Source organism: Pongo abelii, chromosome 23 (genome assembly GCF_028885655.2).
Source record: "Pongo abelii isolate AG06213 chromosome 23, NHGRI_mPonAbe1-v2.0_pri, whole genome shotgun sequence".
NCBI lineage: Eukaryota > Metazoa > Chordata > Mammalia > Primates > Hominidae > Pongo > Pongo abelii.
This window is the reverse complement of record NC_085929.1, coordinates 17,479,794-17,507,042: the sequence shown is the minus strand read 5'-3', so window position 1 is coordinate 17,507,042 and position 27,249 is coordinate 17,479,794.

Below are 27,249 nucleotides of genomic sequence, written 5' to 3'. Positions count from 1 at the left end.
GGAAAAGAATGGAATGGAATGGAGGCGACTGCAGTTGAAATGAGTGGAGTGGAGAGGAATGGAGTTGAAAGGAAAGAAATGGAATGTAGTGGAATGGATTTGACTGGAGTAGAATGGAGAAGAGTGGAATGGAATGGAATGGAGTGGAGTGGAAAGGAATGGAATGGAATGGAGGGGATTTGAGTGAAGTAGAATGGAACGGATTGGAATGAAGGGGAATGGAATAGAATGGAGTGGAGCGGAATGCAATGACATGGAATGGAGTGAAGTGGGGTAGAGTGGAGTGGAGTAGAGTGGAAAGGAGTGTTGTGGACAGGAATGCAGTGGAATGGAATTTAATGCAGAGGAATGGAGTGGAATGGAATAGAATGGAATAGAATGGACTGGATTGGAGTTTAGTGGAGTGGAATGAAACTGAGTGGAGTGGAATGGAATGGAATGAAAGAGAATGGAGTGCAGTAGAATGCATTGGAGTGGCGTAGATTGGAACGAAATGGAATGGAGTCGAGTGGAATACAGTGGAATGGAATGCAGTGGAATGGAGTGGAATATAATTGAGTGGAGTTAAATGGAATGGAGTGGAATGTACGGGAATGGTGGGGAACGGAATTGAATGAAGTGAAATGGAATGGAATGGAATGGAGTTGAATGGAATGGAATGGAGTGGACTGGAGTGGAATCTAATTGAGTGGAATGGAATGGAGTGGGGTGTAATGGAGTGGAGTTGATTGGATTGGAGTAAAGTGGAAAGAAATGGAGTAGAATGGAGTAGAATGGAATGGAGTGGAGTGGATTTGAGTGGAGTGCAGTGGATTGGAGGGAAATGGAATGAAATGGATGGGGATGGAGTGGAGTGGAGATTGGTGGGGTGTCATGGAATGGATTTGATGGAATGGAGTTGAATGTAATAAAGTGGAGTGCAATGGAGTGGAGTGGAATGGAGTGGAGTGGAAAGGAATGTCATGGAATGGAGTAGAATGCAATGGAAAGGAGTAGAGTGTAAAGGAATAGAATGGAGTGGAGTACAGTGGAGTGGAGTGGACTGGAGTGGAGTGGACTGGAATGGAGTGCAATGGAATGGATTGGAGTGAAATGGAGTGGAGTGGAATGGAATGGAATGGAGTTGAGTGGAGAGGAGTGAAGTGGAATTGAGTGAAATGGAGTGGAGTGGATTGGAATGGAGTGGAGTGGAATGGAAAGGAATGGAGTTGAGTGGAGAGGAGTGGCGTGGAATGGAGTGAAATGGAGTGGAGTGGAATGGAATGGAGTGGAATGGAATCGAATGTAATGGAATGGAGTGGAGTTGAATGGAGTGGCATCGAGTAGAATGTAGTGAAGTGTAATAGAATGGAATGGAATGGAGTGGACTGGAGTTGAATTGAGTGTAGTGGAGAGGAATATAGTTGAATGGAAAGAAATGGAATGTAGTGGAATGGATTTGACTGGAGTAGAATGGAGAAGAGTGGAATGGAATTGAATGGAGTAGAATGGAATGGAGTGGAATGGATTCTAATGGAATCGAGTTGAGTGGAAAGGAATGGAATGGAATGGAGTGGATTTGAGTTGAGTGAAGTGGATTGGAATGGAATGGAAGGAAAGAGAATGGAATAGGAAGGAGTGGAGTGGAATGGAATGGCATGGAATGGAGTGGATTGTAGTGGAGTGGAGTGGAGTATAGTGGAAAAGAATGTTGTGGACTGGTATGTCGTGGAATGGAATCCAATGCAAAGGAATGTAGTGGAATGTAATTGAATGGAATGGAATGGACTGGAGTGGAGTGGAATGGAGTGCAGTGGAGTTGAATGAAACTGAGTAGAGTGGAATGGAATGAAAGGGAATGGAGTGCAGTGGAATGGTTTGGAGTGTCGTGGAGAGGAATGGCATCGAATTAAATGGAGCAGAATGAAATGGAATGGATTGTAGTGGAGTGGATTGGAACAGAATGGAAGGGAGTAGAGTGGAATAGAGTGGAATGGAATGAAGTGGAATGGAGTGGAATAGAATTGAGTGAAGTTAAGTGGAATGGAGTGGAATGTAAGGGAATGGTGTGGAATGGAATTGAATGAAGTGAAATGGAATGTAATGGAATGGAGTGGAATGGAATGGAGTGGACTGGAGTGGAATGTAATGGAGTGGACTGGAGTGGTGTTGACTGGATTGGAGTAAAGTGGAAAGAAGTGGAGTAGAATGGAGTAGAATGGAATGGAGTGGAGTGGATTTGAGTAGAGTGCAGTAGATTGGAGCAAAATGGAATGAAATGGATACGAATGGATTGGAGTGGAGATAGGAGGGGTGTCCTGGAATGGATTTCGTGGAATGGAGTAGAGTGTAATAGAATGGAGTGGAATGGAGTGGATTGGAATGAAGTGGAGTGGAAAGGAATGCCATGGAATGGAGTAGAATGCAATGGAATGGAGTGTAGTGGAAAGGAATAGAATGGAGTGGAGTGCAGTGGAGTGGAGTGGACTGGAATGGAGTGCAATGGAATGGATTCAAGTGGAATGCAGTGGAGTGGAATGGAGTGGATTGGAATGAAATGGAGTGGAAAGGAATGTCATGGAATGCAGTAGAATGCAATGGAGTGGAGTGGATTGGAAAGGAATAGAATGCAGTGGAGTGCAGTGGAGTGGAGTGGAGTGGAGTGGACTGGTATGGAGTGCAATGGAATGGATTGGAGTGTAATGGAGTGGAGTGGATTGGAATGGAATGGAGTTGAGTGGAGAGGAGTGGAGTGGAATGGAGTGAAATGGAGTCGTATGGAATGAAATGGAGTGGAGTGGAATGCAATGGAGTCGAATGGAATCGAATGTAATGGAATGGAGTGGAGTTGAAGGGAGTGGAGTCGAGCAGAATGGAGTGGAGTGGAATAGGATGGAATGGAATGGAGTAGACTGGAGTTGAATTGAGTGGAGTGGAGAGGAATGGAGTTGAATGGAAAGAAATGGAATGTAGTGGAATGGATTTGACTGGAGTAGAATGGAGAAGAGTGGAATGGAATGGAATGGAGTGGAATGGAATGGAATGGAATGGAGTGGAATGGAATGTAGTAGAGTGAAGTGGAGTGGAGTGGAAAGGATTGGAATGGAATGGCATTGAGTGGAAAGGAATGGAATGGAATGGAGTGGATTTGAGTGGAGTGAAATGGAATTGAACGGAATGGAATGAAGGGGAATGGAATAGAATGGAGTGGAGTGGAATGGAATGTCATGAAATGGAGTGGAGTGTAATGGAGTGGAGTGGAGTAGAGTGGAAAGGAGTGTTGCAGACTGGAATGTAGTGGAATGGAATCTAATGCAGAGGAATGGAGTGGAATGGAATAGAATGCAATAGAATGGACTGGAGTGGATTGGAATGGAGTAGAGTGGAGTGGAATGAAACTGAGTGGAGTGGAATGGAAAGGAATGAAAGGGAAAGGAGGGCAGTGGAATGGATTGGAGTGTCGTGGAAAGGAATGGCAACGAACTGAATGGAGCAGAAAGAAATGCAATGGACTGTAGTGGAGTGGATTGGAAAGGAATGGAATGGAGTCGAGTGAAATAGAATACAATGGAATGCAGTGGAATGGAGTGGAAAATAATTTAGTGAAGTTAAGTGGAATGGAGAGAAATGTATGGGAACGGTGTGGAATGGAATTGAATGAAGTGAAATGTAATGTAAAGGAATGGAATGGAGTGGAATGGAATGGAATGGAGGGGACTATAGTGGAATCTAATGGAGTGGAATGGAATGGAGTGGGGTGTAATGGAGTGGAGTTGAGTGGATCGGAGTAAAGTGGAAAGAAACGGTGTAGAATGGAGTAGAATGTAAAGGAGTGCAGTGAATTTGACGGTAGTGCAGTGGATTTGACTGTAGTGCAGTGGATTGGAGCGAAATGGAATGAAATGGATTGGAATGGAGTGGAGTGGAGATGGTTGGGGTGTCATGGAATGGATTTGATGGAATGGAGTTGAGTGTAATAGAGTGGAGAGGAATGGAGTGGAGTGGAATGGAGTGGAGTGGAAACCAATGTCATGGAATGGAGTAGAATGCAATGGAATGGAGTGGAGTGGAAAGGAATAGAATGGAGTGGAGTGCAGTGCAGTGGAATGGAGTGGACTGAAAGGGAGTGCAATCGATTGGATTGGAGTAAAATGGAGTGGAGTGGAATGGAATGGAGTGGAGTGGAAAGGAATGTTGTGGAATGGAAGCGAATGTAATGGAATGGAGTGGAGTTGAACAGAGTGGACTCGAGTTGAATGGAGTTGAGTGGAATAGAATGGAATGGAATGTAGTGGACTGGAGTTGAATTGAGTGCAGTGGAGGGGAATGGAGTTGAATTGAAAGAAATGGAATGTAGTGGAATGGATTTGAGTGGAATAGAATGGAGAAGAGTGGAATGGAATAGAAAGGAGTGTAATGGAATGGAATGCGATGGAGTGGAATGGAGTGGAGTGGAGTGGAAAGGATTGCAATGGAATGGAGTTGAGTGGAAAGGAATGGAATGGAATAGAGTGGATTAGAGTGGAGTGAACTGGAAAGTAATGGAATGGAATGAAGGAGAATGGAATAGAATGGAGTGGAGTGGAATGGAATGGCATGGAATGGAGTGGAGTGGAGTGGAGAGTAGAGTGGAAAGGAGTGTTGCAGACATCAATGTAGTGGAATGGAATCTAATGCAGAGGAATGGAGTGGAATGGAAAAGAATGGAATGGAATGGACTGGAGTGGAGTGGAATGGAGTGGAGTGGAGTGGAATGAAACTGAGTGGAGTGGAATGGAATGGAATGAAAGGGAATGGAGTGCAGTGGGATGGATTGGAGTGGCGTGGAGAGGAATAGCATTGAACTGAATGGAGAACAATGAAATGGAATGGATTGAATTGGAGTGGATTGGAAAGGAAAGGAATGGAGTCGAGTGGAGTAGAGTGGAATGGAATGCAGTGAAATGGACTGAAATATAATTGAGTGGAGTAAAGTGGAATGGAGTGGAACGTACGGGAACAGTGTGGAATGGAATTCAATGAAGTGAAATGGAATGGAATGGAATGGAGTGGAATGGAATGGAATGGAGTGGAATGGAATGGAATGGAGTGGACTGGAGTGGAATCTAATGTAGTGGAATGGAATCGAGTGGGGTGTAATGGAGTGGAGTTGAGTGGATTGGAGTAAAGTGGAAAGAAACGGAGTTGAATGCAGTAGAATGGAATGGAGTGGAGTGGATTTGAGTGGAGTGCAGTGGATTGGAGTGAAACGAAAAGAAATGGATTGAATTGGCGTGGAGAGGAATGGCATCGAACTGAATGGAGCAGAATGAAATGGAATGGATTGTAGTGGAGTGGCATGGAATGGATTTCATGGAATGGAGGTGAGTATGATATAGTGGAGTGGAATAGAGTTGAGTGGAATGGAGTGGAGGGGAAAGGAATGTCATGGAATGGATAAGAATGCAATGGAATGGAGCGGAGTGGAAAGAAATAGATTGCAGTGGAGTGCACTGGAGTGGAGTGGAGTGGAGAGGACTGGAATGGAGTGCAATGGAAGGGATTGGATTGGAATTCAGTGGAGTGGAATGGATTGGAGTGGAGTTGAATGGAGAGGAGTGAAGTGGAATGGAGTTGAATGGAGAGGAGTGAAGTGGAATGGAGTGAAATGGAGAGGAGTGAAGTGGAATGGAGTGAAATGGAGTGGAGTGGAATGGAATGGAGTGGAGTGGAATGGAATGGAGTGGAATGGAATCGAATGTAATGGAATGCAGTGGAGTTGAATGGAGTGGAGTCGAGTAGAATGGAGTGGAGTGGAATAGAATGGAATGGAATGGAGTGGACTGGAGTTGAATTGAGTGGAGTGGAGAGGAATGGAGTTTAATGAAAAGAAATGGAATGTAGTGCAATGGATATGACTGGAGTAGAATGCAGAAGAGTGGAATGGAGTGGAATGGAGTGGAATGGAATTTAATGGAATGGAGTGGAATGGAGTGCAGTGGAGAGGAAAGGATTGGAATGGAATGGAGTTGAGTGGAAAGGAATGGAATGGAGTTGATTGGAAAGGAATGGAATGGAGTGCAGTGGATGTGAGTGGAGTGAAGTGGAATGGAATGGGATGAATGGGAATGGAATAGAATGGAGTGGAGTGGAATGGCATGGCATGGAATGGAGTGGAGTGGAGTAGAGTAGATTGGAAAGGAGTGTTGTGGACTGGAATATAGTGGAATGGAATCTATTGCAGAGGAATGGAGTGGAATGGAATAGAATGCAATGGAATGGACTGGAGAAGAGTGGAATAGAGTGGAGTGGAGTGGAATGAAACTGAGTGGAGTGGAATGGAATGGAAAGAAAGGGAATGGAGTGCAGTGGAATGGATTAGAGTGGCATGGAGAGGAACGGCATCGAAATGAATGGAGCAGAATGAAATGGAATGGATTGGAGAGGTGTGGATTGGAAGAGAATGGAATGGAGTGGAGTGGAAAAGCGTGGAATGGAATGCAGTGGAATGCAGTGGAATATAATTGAGTGGAGTTAAGTGGAATATACGGGAATGGTGTGGAATGGAATAAAATGAAGTGAAATGGAGTGGAATTGAAAGGAGAGGAATGGAATGGAATGGAGTGGACTGGAGGGGAATCTAATGGAGTGAAATGGAATGGAGTGGGGTGTAATGGAGTGGAGTTGAGTGGATTGTGGTAAAGTGGTAGAAAACGGAGTAGACTGGTGTATAATGGAGTGGATTGGAGTGGATTTGAGTGGAGTGCAGAGGATTAGAGGGAAATGGAATGAAATGGATTGGAAAGGAGTGGAGTGGAGATTGGTGGGGAGTCATGGAATGAATTTGATGGAATGGAGGTGAGTGTAATAGAGTGGAGTGTAATGGACTGGAGTGGAATGGAGTGGAGTAGAAAGGAATGTCATGGATCAGAGTAGAATGCAATGGATTGGAGTGGAGTGGAAATTAATAGAATGGAGTGGAGTGCAGTGGAGTGGAGTGGAGTGGACTGGACTGGAATAGAGTGCAATGGAATGGATTGGAGTGGAATGCAGTGGAGTGGAATGGAATGGAATGGAGTTGAGTGGAATGGAATGGCATGGAATGGAATCGAATGTAATGGAATGGAGTAGAATTGAATGGAGTGGAGTCGAGTAGAATGGAGTGGAGGGGAATAGAATGGAATGGAAAGGAGTGGACTGGAGTTGAAATGAGTGGAGAGGAATGGAGTTAAATGGAAAGAAATGGAATGTAGTGGAATGGATTTGACTGGAGTAGAATGGAGAAGAGTGGAATGGAATGGAGTGGAATGGAATGGAATGGAATGGAATGGAATGGAGTGGAATGGAGTGGAGTGGAAAGGATTGAATTGGAATGGAGTTGAGTGGAAAGGGATGGAATGGATTGGAGTGGATTTGAGTCGAGTGAAGTGGAATGGAACGGAAAGGAATGAAGGGGAATGGAATAGAATGGAGTGGAGTGGAATGGAATGGAGTGGAGTGTAGTGGAGTGGAGTGGAGTAGAGTGGAAAGGAGTGTTGTGGACTGGAATGTAGTGCAGTGGAATCTAATACAGAGGAATGAAGTGGATTGGAATAGAATGGAATGGAATGAACAGGGGTGGAGTGGAATAGAGTGGAGAGGAGTGCAATGAAACTGAGTGGAGTGGAATGGAATTTAATGAAAGGGAATGGAATGCAGTTGAATGGATTGGAGTGCCATGGAGATGAATGGCATCAAAGTGAATGGAGCGGAATGAAATGGAGTGGAATGGAGTGGAGTGTAGTGGAACAGAATGGAATGGAGTGGAGTGGAATAGAGTGGAATGGAATGCAGTGGAATGGAGTGGAACATAATTGAATGGAGTTAACTAGAATGGAGTGGGATGTACGGGAACAGTGTGGAATGGAATTGAATGAAGTAAAATTGAAAGGAATGGAATGGAGTGCAATGAAATGGAATGGAGTGGAGTGGTGTGGAATCTAATGGAGTGGAATGGAATGGACTGGGTTGTAATAGAGTGGAGTTGGGTGGACTGGAGTAAAGTGGAAAGAAACGGAGTAGACTGCAGTAGAATGGAATGCAGAGGAGGGTATTTGAGTGGAGTGCAGTGGATTGGAGCGAAATGGAATGAAATGGATTGCAATGGAGTGGAGTGGAGATTCTTTGGGTGTCATGGAGTGGATTTGCTGAAATAGACTTGAGTGTAATAGAGTGGAGTGTAATGGAGTGGAGTGGAATGGAGTGGAGTGGGAAGGAATGTCATGGAATGGAGAAGAATGCAATGGAACGGAGTGGAGTGGAAAGGAATAGAATGGAGTGGAGTGCAGGGGAGTGGAGTGGAGTGGACTGGAATGGAGTGCAATGGAATGTATCGGAGTGGAATGGAGTGGAGTGGAATGGAATGGAATGAATTCGAGAGGAGTGGCTTGGAATGGAGAGAAAAGGAGTGGAGTCGAATGGAATGAAGTGGAGTGGAATGGAATGGAATGGAACTGAATTGAATATAATGGAATAGAGTGGAGTTGAATGAAAAGGAGTCGAGTAGAATGGAGTGGAGTGGAACAAAATGGAAAGGAATGGAGTGGACTGGAGTCGAATTGAGTTGAGTGGAGAGGAATGGAGTTGAATGGAAAGAAATGGAATGTAGTGCAATGGATATGACTGCAGTAAAATGGAAAAGAGTGGAATGGAGTGGAATGGAATGGAATGGAATGGAGTGTAATGGAGTTCAGTGGAGTGGAAAAGATTTGAATAGAATGGAGTTGAGTGAAAAGGAATGGAATGGAATGGAGTGGATTTGAGTGGAGTGAAGTGGAACGAAATGGAATGGAATAAAGAGGAATGGAATAGAATGGAGTGGAGAGAAATGGAATGGCATGGAATGGAGTGGAGTGGAGTGGAGTGGAGTGGAGTAGAGTGAAAAATAATGTTGCGGACTGGAATGTTATGGAATTGAATCTAACGCAGTGGAATGACTTGGAATGGAACAGGATGGAATGCAATGGACTGGAGTCAAGTGCAGTGGAGAGTAGTGGAGTGGAAAGAAATTGAGTGGAGTGGAATGGAATGGAATGAAAGGGAAAGGAGTGCAGAGGAATGGACTCGAGTGGCATGAAGAGTAATGGCATTGAAGAGAGTGGAGCAGAATTAAATGTAATGGATTGGAGTGCAGTGGATTTGAACGGAATGGAAAGGAGTCAAGTGGAATACAGTGGAATGGAATGCAGCAGAATGCAGTGGAATATAATTCAGTGGAGTGAACTGGAATGGAGTGGAATGTATGGGAATGGTGGGGAATGGAATTCAATGAATTGAAATGGAATAGAATGGAACGGAGTGGAATGCAATGGAACGGAGTGGATTGGAGTGGAATCTAATGGATTGAAATGGAATGGAGTGGGGTGTAATGGAGTGGAGTTGAGTGGATTGGAGTAAAGTGGAAAGAAATGGAGTAGAATTTGGTACAATGGAATGCAGTGGAGTGGATTTGAGGGGAGTGCAATGGATTGGAGCAAAATGGAATGAAATGAATAGGAATGGAGTGGAGTCGAGATTTGAGGGGTGTCATGGAATGGATTTCATGGAACGAAGCTGTGTGTAATAGAGTGGAGTGGAATGGAGTGGAATGGACTGGAGTGGACTGTAAAGGAATGTCATGGAATTGAGTAGAATGCAATGGAATGGAGAGGAGTGGAAAGGAATGCAATGGAGTGGAGTGCAGTGGAATGAAATGGAATGTGGAATGGAATGGAATGAAATGTGGAAAGGAATGGAATGGAATGTAGAATGGAATAGAATGGAATGAGGAATGGAAGGTGGAATTGAGTGGAATGGAATGGAGGGTGGAATGGAATGTGGAATGGAATGTGGAATGGAATGTGGAATGGAATGGAAAGCAATGTGGAATGGAATTGAAAGAAATGTGGAATGGAATGGAATGAAATATGAAATGGAATGGAATATGGACTGGAATGGAATGGAGTGGAATGGAATGTGGAATGGAATGTGGAATGGAAAGTGGAATGGAATGGAATGTGGAATGGAAAGTGGAATGGAATGTGGAATGGAATGGAATGGAAAGGGGAATGGAAGGTGGAATGAAATGGATTGGAAGGGAATATGGAATGGAAAGTGGAAAGGAATGCGGATTGGAATGAAAAAGAATGTGGAAAGGAATTGGGAATGGAATGCAATGTGGAATGGAATGGAAAGGACAGTGGAAAGGAATGGAATGGAATGTGGAATGGAATGGAATGGAATGGCATGGAATGTAGAATGGAATTGAATGGAATGTGGAATGGAACGTGGAGTGGAAAGGAATATGGAATAGAATGTGGAATGGAATGGAATGGAATGGAATGTGGAATGGAAGGTGGAATGGAAAGGAGTGTGGAATAGAATGTGGAATGGAATGGAATGGAACGGAAAGTGGAATGGAATGTGGAAAGCAATGGAAGGGAAAGGAAAGGAAAGTGGAATGGAATGTGGAATGCAATGGAATGGAATGTGGAAAGGAACGTGAAATGGAAAGTAATGGAATATGGAATGGAATTTCATGGAATGTGGAATGGAAAGGAATATAATGTGGAATGGAATGTGGAATGGAATGGAATGGAAAGTGGAATAGAATGGAATAGAATGAGGAATGGAAGGTGGAATGGAAAGTGGAATGGAATGGAGTGGAATGTGGAAAGGAATGGAATGGAAAGTGCAAAGGAATGTAGTGGAATGTGGAATGGAATCGAAAGGAAAGTGGAAGGAAATCGAATACAATGTGGAATGTAATGGAATGGAGTGTGGAATAGAACGGAATTGAATGTGGAATGGAATGTGGAATGGAATGGAATGGAATGGAATGGAATGCAGAAAGGAATGGAATAGAATGTGCAAAGGAATGTAATAGAATGTGGAATGGAATGGAATGGAATGTGGAAGGAAATGGAATGCAATGTGGAATGGAATGGAGAGGCATGTGGAATGGAACGCGGAATGGCATGTGAAATGGAAAGTGGAATGGAATGGAATGGAAAGTGGAATGGAATGGGGAATGGAATGTGCAATGGAATGGAATGGAATGTGGAATGGAATTCAATGGAATGGGGAATGGAATGGAAAGGAACATGGAATGGAATGGAATGGAATGTGGAATGGAATGTATTGTAATGGAATGTGTACAGGAATGGAGTGGAATGGAATGGAAAGTGAAATGGAATGGAATGGGACATGGAATGGAATGGAAAAGAATGTGGAATGGAAAGTGGAATGGAATCGAATGGAATGTGTAATGGAATGGAATGGAATGTGGACTGGAATGTGAATTGCAATATAATGTGGAATGGAATGAGGAATGGAATGGAATGAAAAGTGAAATGGAACGTGGAATGGAATGTGGAATGGAATGTGGAATGGAATGGTTTGGAATGTGAAATGGAATGTGGAAAGGAAATCAAAGTGGAATGGAATGGAATGTGTAATGGAATGTGGAATGCAATGGAATGGAATGTGGAATGGAAAGGAATGAGGAGTGGAAAGAAATGTAAAGTGAAATGGAACGTGGAATGGAATGTGGAATGGAATGTGGAAGGGAATGGTTTGGAATGTGAAATGGAATGTGGAAAAGAATTCAAAGTGGAATGGAATGGAATGTGTAATGGAATGTGGAATGCCATGGAATGGAATGTGGAATGGAATGGTATGTGGAATGGAATGGAATGGAATGGGAATGGAATGTGGAATGGAATGGAATGGAAAGTGGAAAGTAAAGTGCAATGGAATGGAATGGAAAGTGGAATGGAATGGAATTGAAAGAAAAGTGGAATGGAATGGAATGGAATGTGGAATGGAATGGAATTGAATGGAATGTGGAATGGAATGGAATGGAACGTGGAATGGAATGGAATGGAATGTGGAATGGAATAGAATGGAATGAGGAATGGAATGGAACGGAATGGAAATGGAATGTGGAGTGGAATGTGGAATGGAATGTGGAATGGAAAGGAATGCAATGTTGAAATGAATGGAATGGAATGGAATGCAACCTGGAATGGAATGTGGAATGGAATGTGGAACGGAATGGAATCGAATATGCAACAGGATTTGAAACGGAATGGAATGGAAGGTGAAAAGGAATTGAATGGAATGTGGAATGGAATGGAATGGAATGTGGAGTGGAATGGAATGGGGAATGGAATGGAATGGAAAGTGGAATGGAATGGAATGGAATGTGGAATGGAATGGAATTGAATGTGGAATGGAATTTACAATGGAAGGGAATGGAATGTGGGATGGAATGGAATGGAATGTGGGAAGGAATGGAATGCAAAGTGGGATGGAATGGAAAGGAGTGGAATGTGGAATGGAGTGGAATGGAATGTGGAATGAAATGTGGAAGGGAATGCAGTAGAATGTGGAATGGAATGTAGAATAGAATGGAGAGGAATGTGGAATGGAATTGAAAGGAATGTGGAGTGGAATAGAATGGAATGTGCAATGGAATTTGCAATGGAATGGAATGGAATGTGGAATAGAATGTGGAATGAAATGTGGAATGGAATGGAATGTGGAAAGGAAAGCAATGGAATGGAGTGGAACATGGAATGGAATGGAATGAAACATGCAACGGAATGGAATGGAAAATGGAATGGAATCGAAAGGAATGTGGAATGGCATGGAATGCAAAGGAATAAGGAATGGAATGGAGTGGAATGTGGAATGGAATGGAATGGAATGTGTAATGGAATGTGGAATGGAATGGAGTGGAGTGTGGAATGGAATGGAATGGAATGTTGAATGGCATGGAATGAAATGTGGAATTCAAAGTGGAATGATATAGAATGGAATGGGAAATGGAATGTAGAATGTAATGGAACGGAACGTGGAACGGAACGTGGAATGGAATTCGAAATGGAATGAAATGGAAAGGGGAATGGAATGGAATGGAAAGTGTAATGGATTGGAATGTAGTTGAATTTAGAATGGATTGGAATGGAATGGAATGGAATTTGAAATGGAATGGAATGGAATGTGGAATGTAATGGAGAGGAATGTGGAATGGAAAGGAATGGAATGTTGAATTGAACGCGGAATGGAACGTGGAACGGAACTTGGAATTGAACGTGCATTGGAACGTGAAATGGAACGTGTACTGGAACGTGGAATGGAATGTGGAATGGAATGTGGAATGGAACTTGGAATGGAAACTATAATGGAACGTGGAATGGAAAGAGGAATGGAAATGAAATGGAAAGTGGAATGGAACGTGGAATGGAATGGAATGCAATACGGAATGGAATGCAATGGAAGGTGTGATGGAATGGAATGGAATGTGGAATGGAGAATGGAATGGAATGTGGAATGGAACGGAATGGAATGTGGAATGCAATGAAATGCAACGTGGAATGGAATGGAATGGAATGACAAATGGAGTGGAATGGAATATGGAATGGACTGGAAGGAAATGTGGAATGGAATGGAATGAAATTCAATGGAATGTGAAATGGAATGGAAAAGCATGTGGAATGGAATGTGGAATGGAATGTGAAATGGAATCGAAAGGAATGGAATGTAATGTGTAATGGAATGGAATGAAATGGAATGTCAAAAGGAATGGAATGGAATATGGAAGGAATGGAATGGAATGGTACGAGGAGTAGAATGGAATGCAATGCAATGTGGAATGCAGTGGAATGGAATGGAATGGAAAGGAATGGAATGTAGAATGGAATGGAATGGAATGCGGATTGGAATGGAATGGAATGGATTCTGGAGTGGAATGGAATGGAAAGTAATGAAATGTGGAACGGAATGGAATGGAAAGGAATGGAATTTGGAATGGAATGGAATGCAGCGTGGAATGGAATGGAACATGGAATGGAATGGAATTAAACTTTCAATGGAATGGAATGGAAAATGGAATGGAATTGAATGGAATATGGAATGGCATGGAATGCAATGGAATGAGGAATGAAATGGAGTGGAATGTGGAATGGAATGGAATGGAATGGAATCTTGAATGGAATGTGGAATGGATTGAAATGGAATTTGGAAAGGAACGTGGAATGGAAGGTGAGATGGAATGTGGAATGGAACGTGGAATGGAATGTGGAATGGAAAGTAATGGGATGCGGAATGGAATGGAATGGAATGGAATGTGGACTGGAATGGAATGGAATGCAATTTGGAATGGAATGCAATGGAACATGGAATGGAACGTATAATGGAATGTGGAATGAAATGGAGTGGAATATGGAACGGATTGATGAATGGAATGGAATGGAATGTGGAAAGGAATTGAATGGGGTGGAATGTGGACTGAAATGGAATGGAATGGAATCCGGAATGGAAAGGAATGGAATGTCGAATGGAATGGAATGGAATGGAATCAGGAATGGAATGGAAAGAATATCTAATGAAATGGAATGAAATGGAATGTGGAATGGAGTGGAATGGAATGTGGAATGGAATGAAATGGAATGTGGAATAGAGTGGAATGGAATGCCGAATGGAATGTGCAATGGAAGGGAATGGAATTTGGAAAGGAATAGAATGGAATGTGGAATGGAAAGGAATGGAATGTGGAATGGATTGTGGAATGGAATGTGGAATGGAAAGTGGAATGGAATGTGAAATGGAATGGAACGGAAAGTGGAATGGAATGGAATGTGGAAGGGAATGGAGTGGAATGTGTAATGGAAAGGAATGGAATCTGGAATGGAAGGGAATGGAATGCAATGGAAAGTGGAATGGAATGGAATGGAATGTTTAATGGAGTGTGGAATTGAATGGAATGGGACGTGGATGGGTTGGAATGCAATTTCGAATGGAATGCAATTGAATGTGGAATGGAAAGTGGTATAAAATTGAATGGAAAGAGGAACGGAATGGAATTAGGTTTGTAATGGAATGGAATAGAATGTGGAATGGAACGTGGACTGGAATGGTATGGAATGCGTAATGGAATGTGTAATGGAATGGAATGGAAAGTGGAATGGAAAGGAATGTGGAATGGAATGGAATGAAAAGTGGAATGGGAAAGAATGCGGAATGGAATGCGGAAAGGAATGGAATGGAATGTGGAATGGAATGGAATGTGGAATGGAATGTGGAAAGAAATGGAATGGAATGTTGAATGGAATGTGAAATGGAATTGAATGTAATCTGGAAAGGAATGGAATGGAATGTGCAAAGGAATGTAATAGAATGTGGAATGCAATGGAATGGAACGTGGAAGGAAATGGAATGCAATGTGGAATGCAATGGAATGGAATGTGGAATGGAATGGAGTGGAATGGAATATGGACTGGAATGGAATGAAATGCAATGTGGAATGGAATGGAATGGTATGTGGAACGGAATGAGGAATGGCATGTGAAATGGGAAGTGGAATGGAAAGGAAAGGAATGTGAAATGGTATGTGGAATGGAATGTGCAATGGAATGGAATATGCAATGGAATGGAATGGAATGTGGAATGGAATTCAATGGAATGTGGAATGGAATCGAATGGAACGTGGAAGGGAATGGAATGAAAAGTGTAATGGAATGTATTGCAATGGAATGTGGACTGGAATGGAGTGAAATGGAATGGAAAGTGGAATGGAATGGAATGGAACATGGAATGGAATGGAATGAAATGTGTAATGGAAAGTGGAATGGAATGGAATGGAATGTGGAATGGAACATGGAATGGAAAGGAATGGAATGTGGAATGGAATGTGGAATGCAATGGAATGGAATGTGGAATGGAATGTGCATTGCAATATAATGTGGAATGGAATGTGGAATGGAATGGAATAGAAAGTGAAATGGAACGTTGAATAGAATGTGGAATGGAATGTGGAATGGAATGGCTAGGAATGTGGAATGGAATGTGGAAAGGAATTCAATGTGCAATGGAATGGAATGTGGAATGGAAAGTGGATTGGAATGTAATGGAATGTGGAATGGAATGGAATGTGGAATGGAATGGAAGGAATGGGAAGGGAATGGAATGGAATGTGGAATGGAATGTGGAATGTGATGGAAAGGAAAGTGGAATGTAAAGGGTAATGGAATGGAATGGAAAGCGGAATGGAATGGAATTGAAAGGAAAGTGCAATGGAAAGGAATGGAATGTGGAATGGAATGTAATGGAATGGAATGTGGAACGGAATGGGGTGGAATTTGGAATATAATGGAATGTAATGTGGAATGGAATGGAATGGAATGTGGAATGGAATGAAATGGAAAGTGAAATAGAATGTGGAGTGGAATGTGGAATGGAATGTGTAATGGAATGTAATGGAATGTGAAATAGAATGTGGAGTGGAATGTGGAATGGAATGTGGAATGGAATGAAATGCAATGTTGAAATGAAAGGAATGGAATGGAATGCAATGTGGAATGGAATGTGGAACGGAATGGAATGGAATATGGAATGGTATTTGAAATAGAATATAATGGTAGGTGGAATGGAATGTGGAATGTAATGGAATGGAATGTGGAAAGAAATTGAATGGAATGTGGAATGGAATGGAATGGAATGTGGAGTGGAATGGAATGGGGAATGGAAAGGAATGGAAAGGAATGGAAAGTGGAATGGAATGCAATGGAATGGAATGTGGAATGGAATGGAATGGAATGTGGAGTAGAATGTGGAACAGAAGGGAATGGAATGTGGAATCGAATGGAATGGAATGTGGAATGGAATGAAATGGAAAATGGGATGGAATGGAAAAGAGTGGAATGTGGAATGGAATGGAATGCAATGTGGAATGAAATGTGGAATGGAATGCAGTAGAATGCGGAATGAAATGTAGAATGGAATTGAGAGGAATGTGGAATGGAATGTAAAGGAATGTGGAGTGGAATGAAATGGAATGTGCAATGGAATTTGGAATGGAATGGAATGGAATGTGGAATAGAATGTGTAATGGAATGTGGAATGGAATGGAATGGAATGTGGAACGGAATGCAATGGAATGGAATGGAATATGGAATGGAATGGAATCAAACGTTCATTGCAATGGAATGGAAAATGGAATGGAATCTAATGGAATGCGGAATGGCATGGAATGCAATGGAATGAGGAATGGAATGTAAGGGATGGTGGAATGGAACGGAATGCAATGTGGAATGGAATTTCGAATGGAATGAAATGGAATGTGGAAAGGAACATGGAATGGAATGTGTAGTGGAATGTGTAATGGAACGTGGAATGGAATGTGGAATGGAATGGAACTTGGAATGGAATGTTATGGGACGTGGAATTGAATGGAATGGAATGGAATGGAATGTGGACTGGAACGTGGAATGGAATGTGGAAAAAAATGGAGTGGAATGAGGAATGGAAAGCAATGGAATGAGGAATGGAATGCAATGGAAGGGAATGTGGACTGAAATTGAATGGAATGGAATGTGCAATGGAATGGAATGCTATGTAGAGAGGAAAGGAATTAAATTTAATGGAATTGAATGTGAAACGGAATGGAATGTAATGTATAATGGAATTTGGAATGGAATGGAACGGAATGGAATGGAATGCGGAATGGAATGGAATGGAAAGTGGAATGGAATGGAACGGAATGTTGAATGGAATGGAACGGAATGTGGAATTAAATGGAATGTAATGGAATGTGGAATGGAATGGAATGCGGAATGGAATGGAATGCGGAATGGAATGTGTAATCGAATATGTAATGGAATGGAATGGAATGTGGAATGGAATGTGGAATGGAATTTGGAATAGAATGGAATGGAAAGTGGAATAGAATGTGGAATGGCCTGGAATTGAATGTGGAATGGAGTGGAATGGAATGGAAAGGACTGGAAAGAGGCATAGAATGGAATGGAATGTGCAATGGAATGGAATGGAATGTGGCATGAAATGGAATTTAATGGAATGGGAAATGGAATGGAATTTGATGTGGAATGGAACGGAATGGAATGTGGAATGGAATGCAATGTGGAATGGAATCTGGAATGGAATGGAATGGAAAGTTGAATGTAATGTGGAATGGAATGGAGTGGAAGGTGGAATGGAATGAAATGGAATGTGGAATAGAATGGAATGGAATGTCGAATGGAATGTGTAATGGAAGGGAATGGAATTTGGAAAGGAATGGAATGGAATGTGGAATGGAAAGGAATGGAATGTGGAATGGAATGTGGAATAGAAAGTGGAATGGAATGTGGAATGGAATGGAATGGAATGTGCAATGGAATGGAATGTGGAATAGAATGGAATGGAATGGAATGTGGAGTGGAAAGGAATGGAATGTGAATGGAAGGGAATGGAATGGAATGGAAACTGGAATGGAATGGAATGGTGTGTTTAATGGAATGTGGAATGGAAAGGAATGGAAAGTGGAATGGGGTGAAATGCAATGTGGAATGGAATGCAATGGAATGTGGAACGAAAGTGGTATGAAATGGAATGGAAAGTGGAATGGAATGGAAATGAACGATATTTGAAATGGTATGCAACGGAATGTGGTATGGAATTTCGACTGGAATGGGATGGAATGTGGAATGGAATGTAGAATGGAATGGAAGAGAAAGTGGAATGGAAAGAAATGTGGAATGGAATGTGGAAAGGAATGGAATGGAAGGTGGAATGGAATGGAAAGAAAGTGGAATGGAATGTGGAAAGAAATGCAATGGAGGGTGGAATGAAATGTGGAATGGAATGAAGTGGAACGAGGAATGGAACGGAATGGAAAGTTGAAGGGAAGGGAATGGAATGTGGAATGAAATGGAATGGAATGTTGAATGGAATCTGGAATGGAATGCAATGGAATTTGGAAAGGAATGGAATGGAATGTGGAATGGAATGGAATGGAACGTGGAATGGAATGGAATGGAATGTGGAATTGAATTTGGAGTGGAATGGAATGGAATGTGGAAAGGAATGGAATGGAAATTGGTATGGAATGGAATGGAATGTGGAATGGAATGTGGAATGGAATGGAATGGAATGTGGAATGGAATGGGATGGAATGCGGAACAGAATGTGGAATGGAATGGAATGGAATATAGAATTGAATGGAATGGAATGTGGAATGGAATGTGGAATGATATGTGGAATGGAATGTGGAATGTAATTGGGAAAGGAGTTGAATGGAGTGTGGGAGGGAATGGAATGGAATGTGGAATTGAATGGAATGTGGAAAGGAATGGAATTTGGAAGGGAATGGAATGGAATGTGGTATGGATGTCAATGGAATGGAATTGAACAAGGAATGGAATAGAATGGCAAGTTTAATGGAAAGTAGAATGGAATGGAATGGAAAGTGGAATGGATTGGAATGGAATGTGAAATATAACATGGAATGGAACGGAATGGAAAGTGGAATGGAAATAACGGAATGTGGAATGGTAGGGACTAGAATGCGGAATGGAATGTGGAAAGGAATATGGAATGGATTGTGGAATGGAGTGGAATGGACCGTGGAATGGAATGGAATGGAAACTGGAATTTAATGGAATGGAATATGGACTGTAATAGAATGAAATGGAATGAGGAATGGAATGGAATGGAATGTGGAAATGAAAGGAAGGGAAAGTCGAATATAATTTGGAATGGAATGGAAAGGAATTCAGAATGGAATGGAATGGAATGCAGTGGAAAAGTACGTAGAATGGAACGTGCAAAGGAATGTGGAATGGAATGTGGAATGGAGTGGGTTGCAATGTGAAATGGAGTGTGGAATGGAATGGAATGCAATGTGGAATGGAATGTGGAATGGAATGGAATGGATCGTGGAGTGAAATGGAATGGAATTGAATGGAATGTGAAATGGAATGGAATGGAATGGAAAGGAATGTGGAATGGAATGGAATGGAATGGAATGTGTAATGGAATGGAATGGAATGTACAATGGAATGTGGAATTGAATGGGATGGAATTTGGAATGGAATCTGGATGTAATGGAATGGAATGGAAGGTGGAAGGGAATGGAATGGAATGGAATGGAATGTGGGTGGGAATGGACTGGAATGAGGAAGGTAATGTAATGGAATGTGGAATGGAATGGAATGGAATGTGGAATGGAATGGAACGGAATGGAATGGAATGGAATGGAATGTGGGTGGGAATGGACTGGAATGTGGAATGGAATGGAATGGAATGCGGAAAGGAATTGAATGTGGAATGGAATGGAATGGAATGGAATGTGGAATAGAATGGAAAGGAATGCAGTGAGGAATGGAATGTGGAATGGAATGGAATGGAATGTGGAATGCAATGGAATGGAATGTGGAATGGAATTGAAGGGAATGTGGAATGGAGTGTGCAATGGAATGTGGAATGGTAAAGAATGGAAAGGATTTGAATGTGTAATGGAATCTGGATTCGATTGTAGAATAGAACGTGGAATGGAGTGTAATGGATTGTGCAATGGAACGCGGAATGGAATTGAACGGACCTTGGAATGGAACTTGGAATGCAACGTGGAATGGAATGCGGAATGGAATGTGGAACTTAGCGTGGAATCGAATGCAGAATGGAATGTGGAATGGAATGGAATGGATTGTGGAATGGAATGGAATGGAATGGAATGGAATGTGGCATGTTATGGAATGGAACGTGGAATGGAACATGGAATGCAACGTGCAATATACCATGGAATGGAGTGGAATGGAATGTGGAATGGAACGTGGAATGGAACGTGGAATGGAACAGAATGGAACATAGAATGAAACGTGGAATGGAACGTAGAAAAGAACGTCTAATGGAATGTGGAATTAAACGTGGAACGGAATGTGGAATGGAACTTGGAATGGAAAGTGGAATGTAATGTGCAATGGAAAGGAAATGAATGTGGAATGGAATGGAATGTGGAATGGAATGTGGAATGGAATGCAGTGGAATTTGGAATGGAATGGAATGTAATGGAACGTGGAATTTAATAGAATGGAACGTGGAATGGAATGGAATGGAACGTTGAATGGAAGGTCGAATGGAACGTAGAAAAAAACGTGGAATGGAATGGAATGGAACGTAGAATGGAAGGTCCAATAGAACGTAGAATGGAACGTGGAATGGAACGTGGAATGGAAAGTGGACTGGAAAGTGGAATGTATTGTGGAATGGAAAGGAATGGAATGTGGAAAGGAACGCAATGGAATGTGGAATGAAATGGAATGGAATGTGGAATGGAATGGAATGGAAGTTCGAATACAATTTCGAATGGTATGGAAAGGAAAACAGAATGGAATGGAATGGACTGTGGAATGGAATGGAATGGAATGTGGAATGGAAGGGAATGGAATGTGGAATGGAATCTGTAATGGAATGGAATGGAGTTGAATAGAATGGAATGTGAAATGGAATGGAATGGAATGTGGAATGGAATGTGTAATGGAATGTGAAATGGAATGGAATTGTGTGGAATGTGGAATGGAATGGAATGGAATGGAGTTGAATAGAATGGAATGTGAAATGGAATGGAATGGAATGTGGAATGGAATGTGTAATGGAATGTGAAATGGAATGGAACTGTGTGGAATGTGGAATGGAATGGAATGGAATGGAATGTGGAATGTAATGGAAAGGAATGTGGAATGGAATGCAATGGAAGGAAAAGTGCAATGGTATGGAATGGAATTTTGAATGCAATAGAATGGACTGGAATAGAATGTGGAATTGAATGGAATGGAAAGTGGAATGGAACGTGGAATGGAATGGGATGCAATGTGGAATGGATTGAGGAATGGAAAGTGGAATTTAATGTGGAATGGAATGTGGAATGCAACGTGCAAGGAAATGGAATAGTAAGGGATGCTTTGTGGAATGGAACGCGGAATCGAATTTGGAATGGAACGGAATGCAATGTGTAATGTAATGTGGTATACAATGGAAAGGAATGTGGAATGGAATGTGAAATACAATGTGGAATGTAATGTGGAATGTAACGCAATGGAATGTGGAATGGAATGGGGAATGGAATGAGGAATGGAAAGCAATAGAATCTGTAATGGAATGTGGAATGGAAAGTGTAATGCAATGGAAAGGAATGTGGAATGGAACGTGGAGTGGAATGGAATGGAACTTGGAATGGAACTTGGAATGAATCTTGGAATGGAATGTGGAATGGAATGTGGAATGGAATGTGGAAATGAAAGGTATGGAAAGTGGAATGGAGTGGAATGCAATGTGGAATGGAATGGAATAGAACGTGGAATGGAACGTTGAATGGAATGTGGAATAGAATGGAAAGGAATCTGGAATGGAAGGGAATGGAAATTGTAGTGGAATAGAATGGAAAGTATTGGAATGTGGAATGGAATGGAATGGAATGTGGAATGGAATGGAATGGAATGTAGAATGGAAAGGAATGCAATGTGGAATGGAACGGAATTGTATGGAATCTGGAATGGAAAGGAATGGAATGTGGAATAGAATTGAATATTTTGTAATGTGTAATGGAATAGAATGGAATGGACTGGAATGTGTAATGTATTGGCATGCAATGACGAATGGAATGGTACTGAATGTGGAATTCAATGGAATGGAATGAAATGTGGAATGGAATGGAATGGATTGTGGAATGGAAGGGAATGGAATGGAATCGAATGTGGAATTGAATGGAACTGTATGTGGAATGGAATGGAATGGATCGTGGAATGGAATGTGGAATGTAATGTAACGTGAAATGGAATGTGGAAAGTAATGGAAAGGAATGCGGAAAGGAAGGGAATGGAATGTGGAATGGAATGGAATGGAATGGAATGGATTTGAATGAGGAATGGAATGGAATGGAATGTAGAATGGAATGGAAAGGAATGTGGAATGGAATGGAATGTTATGGAATGTGGAATGGAAAGGAATGGAATGTGGTATGGAATGGAATGGTATGGAATGTGGAATGGAAAGAATGGAATGTGGAATAGAATGGAATGGAATGCAATGGAATGGAATGTGGAAGGGAATGGAATGGAAGCACGAATGGAATGGAATGGAATGTGGATTTTAATGGAGTGGAATGTAATATGGGATGGAATGGAATGGAATGGAAAGCGGAAAGGAATTGAATGGAAAGTGGAATGGAATGGAATGGAATGCTCTGTAATGTGGAATGGAAAGGAGTGGAATGCGGAATAGAATGGAATGTTATGGAATGTGGAATGGAATGGAATGGAATGGAATGGTATATGGAATGGAATAGAATGGTATGTGGAATGGAATGGATTGGAATGTGGAATTGTGGAATGGAATGGAATGGAATGGAATGTGGATTGGAATGGAATGGAATATGAATGCAGAATGGAATGGAATGCAATGTGGAATTGAACGGAATGGAATATGAAATGGAATGGAATGGAATGTGGAATGGAATGTGGAATGGAATGGAATGAGGAATGGAATGGGGAATGGAATGTGGAATGGAATGCGGAATGGAATGTGTAATGAAATGTGTAATGAAATGTGGAATGGAATGTGGAATGAAAATGAACGGAATGTGGAATGGAAAGGAATGGAATGTGGAATAGAATGTGGAATGGAATGTGGAATGGAATGGAACGTGGAATGGAAAGTGGAATGGAATGTGGAATGAAATGTGGAAGGAAATGTGGAATGGAATGCAGAAAGGAATGTGGAATGGAACGGAATGCAATGTGGAATTGAACGGAATGGAATGCCACATTCCTTTCCATTCCATTCCACACTGCATTCCATTCCATTCCACATTCCATTCCATTCCATTCCACATTCCATTCAATTCCACTGCACATTCCATTCCATTCCATTCCACGTTCCATTCCACGTTCCATTCCACATTCCATTCCATTCCATTCCACAGAGCATTTCACACTCCATTCCATTACACATTCCATTCCATTCCAATCCTCTTTCCATTCCACATCACATTCCATTGAATTCCACATTCTATTCCACATTCCATTTCACATTACATTCCTTTCCTTTCCGTTCCACATTCCAATCCTTTCCAGTCCACATTTCATTTCATTCCATTTAAAATTGCATTACAATCCATTCCACATTCCATTCCATTCCATTCCACATTCCAATCCATTCCATTCCACATTCCATTCCACATCGCATTCCTTTCCATAACACATTCCACTCGATTCCATTCCACTTTCCTTTCCATGTCGCATACCTTTCAATTCCACATTCCATTACACATTCCATCACATTTTCCTTAACACATTCCATTCCATTCCATTCCACATTCCATTCCATTCCATTCCACATTCTATTCCACTCGATTCCACATTCTATTCCACATCCCATGCCATTCCATTCCACCTTCCATTCCATTCCACATTGCATTCCATTCCATTCCGCTTTCCATTACATACCATGTTCCATTCCACATTCCATTCCACATTCCATTAAACTTTCCGTTATACAATCTATCCCATTCCATTCCAGATACCATTCCACATTCCATTCAATTCCATTCCACATTCCATTCCAAGTTCAATTCCACATTACATTGCATTCCATTCCATTCCAGTTTCCATTCCATTTCATTCTAAACCATTCAACATTCCATTACACATTCCATTCCATTCCATTCCACATTCCATTCCATTCCATTCCACATTCCATTACATTCTATTCCACATTCCATTCCATTGCATTCCACAATGCATTCCATTCCATTCCAAATTCTATTCCATTCAATTCCACATTCCATTCCATTGCATTCCACGATGCATTCCATTCCATTCCAAATTCTATTCCATTCCATTCCACATTCCATTCCATTCCTTTCCACATTCCATTCCATTCAATTCCATTTTCCATTCCATTCCATTCGATATTCCATTCCACATTCCATTCCACATTCCATTCCATTCCACTTTCCATTCCATTCCAGTCCACATTCCATTCCATTCAATTCCACATACCATTTCATTGCATACCGTTCGACATTCCATTCAATTCCATTCCACATTCCATTCCACGTTCTATTCCACATAGCAATCCATTCCATTCCACACCCCATTCCATTCCAATCCACATTCCTTTCAATTCCATTCCACATTTCATTCCACATTCCATTCAATTCCATTCCACATTCCATTCCATTCTATTCCTCACTCCATACCACTTTCCATTCCATTCCATTCCACATTCCATTACATTGCACGTACCATTCCACATTTCATTCCACTTTCCATTCCACAATCCGTTCTAAATTCCATTCCATTCCATTCCGCATACCATTCCACATTCCTTTCCACCTCCCATTCCATATTCCATTCCGTTCCATACCACATTCCAATCCATTTCATTCCACATTAAATTCCAAATCCATTCGACATTCCATTCCACAATCCATTCCATTCCACATTCCATTCCATTCCATTCCACATTCCATTCCACATTCCATTCCACATTCCATTCCATTTCATTCCACATTCCATTCCACATTCCATTCCATTCCACAATTCATTCCATTCCACTCCACTTTCAATTCCTTTCCATTCCACATTCCATTACATTCCATTCCAGGCAGCATTCCATTTTATTCCATATTCCGTTGTATTCCATTCCACATTCCATTTCTTTCCACATTCCATTCCATTCCATTAAACGTTACATTGCACTTTACATTCCTCGTTCCATAGCATTGCATTCCGCATTCCGTTCCATTTCATTCCACATTCCATTCCATTTCATTCCACAATGCCTTCCATTCCACATTCCATTCCATTCCATTCCACATTGCATTCCATTCTATTCCACATACCATTCCACATTCCATTCCATTGCACATAACATTCCACATTCCATTCCACTTTCTATTCCATGTGCCGTTCCACATTCCATTCCATTGAATTCCATTCCACTCCACATTCCATTCCATTCCATTCCACATTCCATTCCATTCCATTCAACATTCCAATCCATTCCATTCCACATTCCATTCCATTCAATTCCACATTCCGTTCGAATGAATTCCACATTCCATTCCATTCCATTACGCATTTCATTACGCATACCATTAGATTCATTTCCACATTCCATTCCATTTCATTCCATATTCCATTCTACATTCCATTCCTCTCCATTCCACATTCCAATCCATTCCATTCCACTGTCCATTATATTTCATTCCACATTCCATTCCACAATCCTTTCCATTCCACATACTTTCCATTCAATTCCACATTCCACATTCCATTCCATTCCATTCCACATTCCATTACATTCCATTCCACAATCCATTACACCTTCCATTCCACATTCCATTCATTCCGTTCCATTCCATTCCATTCCACGTTCCATTCCATTCCTTTCCATTGCACATTGCATTGCATTCCATTAATTTCCATTCCACATTTCATTCCAGATTATATTCCATTCCACGTTGCATTGCACATTCCATTCCATTCCATTACAGCTTCCATTCCACATTTCATTCCATTCCATTCTACTGTCCATTCCACATTCCATTCTATTCCATTCTACATTCAATTCCATTCCATTCCATTCCATTCCACATTCCATTAGATTCCATTCCATATTCCATTCCATTTTATTCTACGTACTATTCCATTCCATTGCACGTTCCGTTCCACATTCCATTCCATTCCATTCCACATTCCATTCCACATTCCATTACGTTCCATTCTACATTCTATTCAATTTCATTCCATTCCACATTCCATTTCATTCCATTCCGCATTCCGTTCCATTCCATTACATTCCACGATCCATTCAGTGTTCCATTCCACGTTCCATTCCACGTTCCATTCCACATTTCTTTACACATTCCATTCCTTTCTATTCCATTCCACTTTCTACTACATTTCATTCTGCATTCCATTCCTCATTTCATTCCACATTCCATTCCACATTCCTTTACAATCAATTCCACCTTCCGCTTCATACCATTGCAGTCAACATTCCATTTCACCCCATTCAAATTTCCGTTCCACATTCCATTACATTGCATTCCATATTCCATTCCACATTCCATTCAATTCCATTCCACATTCCATTCCATTCCATTCCACATTCCATTCTAAGCATTTCACATTACATTCCACATTACATTCCATTCCGTTCCACATTCCATTACACATTCCATTCCATTCCATTCCACATTCTATAACACATTCCATTCCATCAAATTCAACATTCCATTCCACTTTACATTACATTGCATTGCACATTCAATTCCACATTCCATTCCATTCCATTCCACATTCCATTCCAAGCATTCCACATTCCATTCCACATTCCATTCCATTCCGTTCCACATTCCATTAGACTTTCAAACCCATTCGATTCCACATTCCATTTAATTGCATTCCACATTCCATTCCACATTCC